Here is a 7,508-nt window from a genome sequence, read left to right as displayed (position 1 = left end):
ATATATATATATATATATATATATATATATATATATATATATATACTTGCAAATGGTCCTTACACTATTTGTATATAGTCATAGATTGGCGGTTCAGTTCATCCCCTGTTCGATTCAAGTATGTGGTGTTGATAAGCCACAAAAATGGTGAAATATCAGTGATAACTTTTGTAGGGAGTAGGAGATGAGCTGTCTTGCCTGTCTATGACTTTCAGGTGTTTCAACACTCAGTATTATAAGGGAGTTGTCCCCAGTGTGGGAACCAGCAAAAGGCAAAACACATATATTGAGCATGTGCAGTCGATAATGTTTATATATATATATGTACCGTCCAACCCATGCCAGCATGGAAAACGGACGTTAAATGATGATGATGATGATGATGATGATGATGATGATGATGATGATGATGTTGATGATGATGATGATAATGATGATGATATGTATATCACTCACTTTCATCCACTTTTCATGTGAAGATAGTTTGGTCATTTTGAAAAGACCCAATAGGTAAAAGGTCCCCATCTTGCTTCAGAAGGATGATTTCTATGATTGGTTGCCCTTCCTAAAGATAACGCTTTTAGACAGTGTGATAGGTGCTTTTTTTGTTTTTTAGTATCAACATTAATAAGGTCACCCAGTAACTTTCAAGAGCAAAGAGGGTAGGAGACAGGGTGATCACTATAAGCAAGGTGTTAGAGGCTAAAGTATAATAGGGAAGTAGAAACAGATTTACAGTATGTGGAGAAGAGTCATAGCTACCCTGTATTTTACATGGGTTAATGAGGGAGGCTGAAGGAGTGGGGCTCAAACCTACAATGAGAATGAATAGAAGAGAGTGTGGTTGCAATAGAGCCAGGAAGGATGGTGAGTAAGGTTGTGAGAGTGTGGGAAGATTGTGAGGTAGATATAAACATGGTGTGGAAGCGGTCAGATGTATATAGGGAATGAATGTAGTGAATGATGAATGGCTGGGGGTAAATGATGAGAATGAGGGGTGGATGCTGACTGGGAATAATACAGAGGAGTAGGAGTGATGACTTGCATTACAGAGGTGTCAATATGGGATGACAATAGTCACAGATTTTACTTTTATATGGGCAAATTACAGGCTTTTTCAATCCGTCACTAAGTGCTGCTTCTGCTAACCATTTCACTCATTCATGTTACCAATACCTGCACTGTTACACAAAGTAGGGAGAGTGAGTCAATTATATCTGACCTTGCATATACTATAAATAGTTATAACATAATATTCACTTTGTAAAAAGGAATGTGTAACAGATATCTGATAAAACATTAATAAATGCTGAAACAAGTCAGGTCAGTCTCTTTTTCAAGTTAAAAAGAGAAAAATGACACCAGCCAGCTTCAAGAACCATGTCTGTGAATGAGTTTATGCTAATCAGTCAAGCAGCCTTTGTCTAAATGTGTACTAAGACATCAGTGGGTATGACAATGGCACTGTCCCAGATGTGATAGCAAGTAAACTAATGTGGGTTTCATCTGACCTTTGTAAAGAGTTTGTAGATGTTGGGGGTGGGGGGTGGAAGTATTGTTTAGCTCTTGTGAGAAGGGTTAGTCATTGAGATGCAATCTTAACAATGTTAAGGATGTGTTTGCCAGGAAAAATACTCAGTGATGGTGACACCAAGCATTTGGAGCAATCATGAAGATTCTAGTTGTTAACTACTTTTGCATATATGCGGAGATAGAGTGCAACGTATTTATGTCATTATTCAGTTTTATTTCAAGATTTCTTGCCATTAGAGAAAGAACCATTTCCTAACCAAGATCCAAAGCTCCTTCATTAAATTTCAACAACATCAAGATGGTATTTTTTCATGTATGAGTGTATATGTGCAGTACTTGGAGCCAATGCACATGCAGATTTGTATGTTTTGTTTTATGATGTATATATTCTCATGCATATATGCTTAAGTGATAAACTTCAGAAAAGTTTTACAAAGTTTTACAGTTCCTCTGTGTGTGCGTGCGTGTGTGTGTGTGTGTGTGTGTGCACGCGCGCGCGTGCATACATGCGTGTGTATGTATGTCTTGGGTATGACTTCTAACTGCATCCAGTAGTTGGACCCTGGTACAAGAGTTCCAGGGTTTTGAAGAGTGTGGAACCGCCTCTTAGCCACCATTGTTCCCAGGTTTACTCTGATCTGAAGTTGTAGCACCTGTTTGGGTCCTAACTATGGGTTAACTAGCATGTGAACCACTGAGAGTGAAGGACCCCTAGTTCTCATTAGAACTTCCTTCGAGAAGATAAATATGTCTAAATGTGAAGTGCACTCAATTTCTGGTCGTTTCAATCTCTGTTGAAAAGTGGGTTCAGTACTGTGCAACACTTTATCCATTCATATCAAATTTATGCACAGTAACTTCTTGGACTCTTAGAACGTGTGCATGAATTTACTGAGTTTAGAAAATGGTCTTACTTGGCCACAAGCTGACTTCCACTATTTGTGTATGTGTGTGTACACATGTATGTACATATATATACATATGTATGTATGCTTGCACACCTAAAAGAACTAAAATGTAGTTGTAACTAAAGCTGTATTGGATAATGTAGTCCTAGATCTAACTACATTTCCTGAGTTGTTTCAAATTTTCAGTTTGCATAAAATACTTAAACTTCTAACAAGCAACATTAATATCATGTTCACTGTTCTTTATATTCATGCCTTCATCATATGCATATATATGCATGTCTCCATTATATGCATGTCTGAAATTCATGCGTATTTCGTATTGTACAGTAAACACAGCAACTTTGTATGTTAACTTACATCCTAATTTGTTTCCTAACAAGTTATAATGACAAAAATAATGCAAATTTCCTTTTCAAAGAAATGCATATAGATATAACACAAAAAACTGGTATGACACTAGTTTCGGTATCTTTGTCACATGTTAACTGAGGTCTTTAAACATTTGTTTTATGCATTTCCATGTTTAAAATGATTGTTAATAAATAGCTATATATTGAAAATTTAAATAATACCATGGAAGTAAACAATAATCACAATGAAAGTGATTTTCTGAAGATATATACCACAATATATATACTATATATTCATAGAAGTAGAAGTGTTAGTAAGTCACACCCACTTTTTCAATAGTTTGGTTTCAGTTTTGACCAGTGCATAAGCCCCATGTTGCTTACAAGGAATACTGTTTACAGCTTCACTTGTAGTTTCATTTATGTAATAAATACATTTAGTTGAAATAATTTCAATGATTGCTAATACATTCTGGCCAAGTTCTGGAACTATAGATATCATAGCAATGCATTCCTTCAAATGTGTTCAGCACTTTTAAATTATCGTTACTGATTGACTGAAACAATGCATACACATAATGTGCATTAGAATTACACACTAGAGAAGATTTGGTTGCCATTTCTCAACCATATCTATATGGTTGCTTGAGGAAATGGAGTTTATTAAACATGGACTTACTTCAAACAAGAAATGTAAGATAACTTTATTATATTTGAAGTATATGTCAATCCATCTGGATGATTATCATATTAAATCTCATGATAAGATTTAAAGACAAAAGACCATATTTTACTTTTATATTGAATAACTGAGCAATTATTGTAATTCTCTCAACCAAAACCAAAAAGAAAAAAAACAATTGGAATAACATAAATTCTTTAATATGTTATTCCAATTATTTTTTTTCTTTTTACATTTATTTATCAAGGATTAAATTCAAACAGGATAAATTTTAAACTATAAAATCTAAAGTGCAGAAATAAAATGATAGTCAAATTAAAACCAGATAATAAACCAAATTTTAATTTGATTCCTGTCATTGAAATTTGGTAATTCTTTTAATAAATTGTAAGAAACATATATACTGATATAAAAACATAAATTATCTTAAAATATTATGATAGGGAACAAACATTATCACATATAGAATAACAGAAAAAAATACATCATCATAGTGATATCCATAAAGTTTAATACATAAATTCATTGCACCTGAATGAGTGCACTTGTTAACCAACTCTAAAAATGAGTCTTTTAAGGATATTCCTTTAATTGTAAAAACTTGAAGAAACTTATTAACAAGATGCTAGTAAAATAAAAGCATATTTGATTTAGAAACTATAGGAATTATCAAGGCACTTAAGTAATGATTGGAAATGACAAATATAAAGGATATGTTATCATAAATTTGATTTAAAATTAAAATGTTAAGCATTACAAGTATAAACAGCATATTCAAATTACTTAGCACTTTTATCTTGATATAAAAATAATTAGATATAGATAGTGATGATAAAAACTAAGGAACAGAGGGTGAAACATTTCTCCTAATAGAACAACAAAAGTTGCTTTAAAGGAAAATGAATAAAATCAAGAAATAATCAAATTATCAATAATTAAATCATTAAAAAGAAAAATATATTGCTACCAAAAATTATACAAAATAAACTAAAATAAGTTTCATTCAATTATTAAAAAATGAAATTATAGTAGTTTTAAATAAGTTTTTTTTTTTCTGTTAAAACATGTGGTATTAAATAAAATGAAAACATTGAATACACTGCACTATTCATGATCAGCTGGGAAAGTAGTTTCAGTTTAAAAGAATAAATTAAAAAAATAGAATTTTTTTTAACAATCAGATATTATATCACAAGTTAGTTTAGTTAATTACTATTTGTACTGCAACAACTAGCCTCAAATATATACAATAATGCATTTTGAAAGGAAATTTCAACGATTCATTCTTCTAATTTGCAAAAGTCAAAAGTTGTAATATTATATGAAATGAAAGAAGACTTTTAAATCATTGATTACAACATTATTATTTTAATATATATCATAAAATTTACTCAAAGATTCAATTATTAAAAGTATAAGAGCACAAGTTAAAGTTTGTAATTGAGGCACACATCTAACATTTTATCTAAATTAAAAAAAAAAAAGAAGTAATTAACTTTCAAGATATGCATATTTCAAAGCTACAGGTAAGACAAGTTATCTATTATGATTTATAATTGATATGAAAATGCTACCAGGTCTCACTTACCTTCAAATAATGTGGAATAAAAAAAAATATGCAGTAGAACCTGCATAAAACCTAATAAATTATGATTATCAACTTGAAGTTACATAATTAAGATCTTGAAACAAAATATTATTTAAAGAATACCCTATGTAGATAATGCTGCATTTCTGAACCATTAAAAAAGTTTTTTTCCATATATAATTTTCTAAATTTGAATTTGACAGTTATCATATTAATGAAAAGAACAGATAATAATAATCAACTTGCAGTAGTAACATTTACAGGCAAGACTGCTGTGCATTGTATCACAAAGTGAGAGGAGCAAAGAGACCGAGGGAGTTGTGAAACGGGATGAGATGAGTTGAAGCAATCAAAAGTCAGAGGGGTAGTAGCATTACCTTTACTTCTATAATGTAAAGTAATATCAATAACATCAAATAAAGACACATAAACCAAAATTACAGCACTACAGAATAAAGTGTCATGAGAAAACAATATTCATATGAAAAGTTACTACTAATTAAAAGATGAATGGCTAAATCAAAAATACCATGCTAATTAGTTATATAAAGTTATTTAGAAAGTTTTAGTAATGTTATTAAGTTACCCACACATATACACACATGCACGCACACACACATACACTCACATATATATTCATCTTTTGAAAAATAATATCAATTGCCTCATATTTTATGATCGGAAATAGTCTGTATCAATTGTTGTTCAGTCCTTTCAATTGAAGGATGAAGAAATTGGTTTCATGACATTCATCCTTTTCTAAGGGTATCAGTAGCAAAACTGAAGAGTAATACCAGTAACCAGGAATTTGAACTTATCCACAAGTTTGGCTTGTTGGGAGCTTGCCTCCTACTCCACACTGTATTTGCCCTCCCCACACACAAACAGATATGCATATATCTTTGAAGAATAATGAGGAGAAAAAATAATAAAGACACACAAAATCAAATATTTAAACCCATTAGAAAAAGCATTTAACATGCACCAACAGTTTATAAAATTATTGGTGCATGTTTTCAATTAATGTGCTGTGTACTTCTTTTAACTTAGAGTATTCCTAGAATATCTCTATATTTTATGTTTAAATGAAACCAAACAGGCTCTATCTAAAAACAGAAAGGGAAGCAAGGGCAAAGAAGAGAGAATTGAGAATTTGGGGGGTGGAGCTTGTGTGTGTGTGTGTCTGTCTGTCTGTGTGTGTCTGCATGCAATAGAAGGGAAGAGAAATAAAAGAAAGCAACAGTAGTAAGAGAGTATCTCTTTTCAAGCTAGTATATAAATAGCAAGCAAAGATAACTCTAGTAGATTCATATTTGTTAAGGTAATGTCAGTATTTATATACTATTTCTCCATTAAAACATAAATAAAATCCCAAAATACATAACTGTGAAAATATCCATCAATAAAATATGTACGTGTGTGTGTGTACACACATAGAGAGACAGATAGACAGACAGAAAAAGAAAGAGAGACGGACAGATACACAGACAGACAGGCAGATAGATATACACATACACACATACATACACACACATATATATATATACACATACATAGATACATAAATATATATATATATACACACACACACACATACAGTTTTTAGTTTTTAATCAGCAGAAAGCTGCAAAATTGACTCAAGTGCCAAGAGTTTCATGTACAACACTTATCAAGCTGGGAACAAATTTTATGTAGTGTGAATTACATTCTTTTCTGGAATGTTCAATTAAAGATTAATGTTAGTGCGTTACATGGAAATTAGAAATTTCACAAATCTGCTTGTTAAACAGGTAAGGCATACATACAAGTGAAATGCAGACAAACACACACACACACACACACACACACACACACACACACACACTCACAAACACACACACACACACGCACGCACGCACACATGCACACACACACAATGACATGCACACTCATATGTACACATATATGCGTGAGTGGCTATGTCTATGTGTGCATATGTGTGTGTGAATATGGGATGCATCACAGTACACTCAAAGTGGCATAAGCATGAAAATTGAATATATATGTACAAACAAACATATTCATGTATGAATATATAAATAACTATAAAGGCAGTCAACTGCAGAATCATCAGCTTGCCAGGCAAAATGCTTAGTGGCATTTTCTCCGTCTTTACATTCTGAGTTCAAATTCTGTTGAGGTCGACTTTGATGATCATCCTTTTGATAAAATAAGTACCAGTTGAACACTGGGGTCAATGTAATTGATTTACCCCCTCCTCTGAACTTGCTGGCCTTTTGCCAAAATTTGAAACCAATATATAAAAAAACATAATATATCTAAAGAAATAAAATTACATATGCATATCTTCCTACACACATATATATATATATACATGTGTGTATGTATATATGTATGTATATATATATATATATATATATATATATATATATATATATATATAT

At 31.6% G+C, this 7,508-nt stretch overlaps 1 protein-coding gene across 19 annotated transcripts in view; it reads right to left on the bottom strand.

The window, feature by feature from the left end:
- LOC106871424 (poly(rC)-binding protein 3) overlaps positions 1-7,508 on the bottom strand; it is a 388,844-nt gene that overhangs the window by 171,360 nt on the left and 209,976 nt on the right. Inside the window, exon 1 of one of the 19 annotated variants that reach the window (XM_052973815.1) lies at positions 5,065-5,345. The exons of the other annotated variants lie outside the window; for them this stretch is intronic. The gene's annotated coding sequence lies outside the window, so the exon portion shown is untranslated. Of the gene's footprint in view, positions 1-5,064; positions 5,346-7,508 lie in introns of those variants that run through there. 19 annotated transcript variants of the gene reach the window in all.

This window comes from Octopus bimaculoides, chromosome 17 (genome assembly GCF_001194135.2).
Source record: "Octopus bimaculoides isolate UCB-OBI-ISO-001 chromosome 17, ASM119413v2, whole genome shotgun sequence".
NCBI classification, from domain to species: domain Eukaryota; kingdom Metazoa; phylum Mollusca; class Cephalopoda; order Octopoda; family Octopodidae; genus Octopus; species Octopus bimaculoides.
Note: the sequence above shows the minus strand (reverse complement) of the source record. Positions and strands in the feature narration are given on the sequence as shown.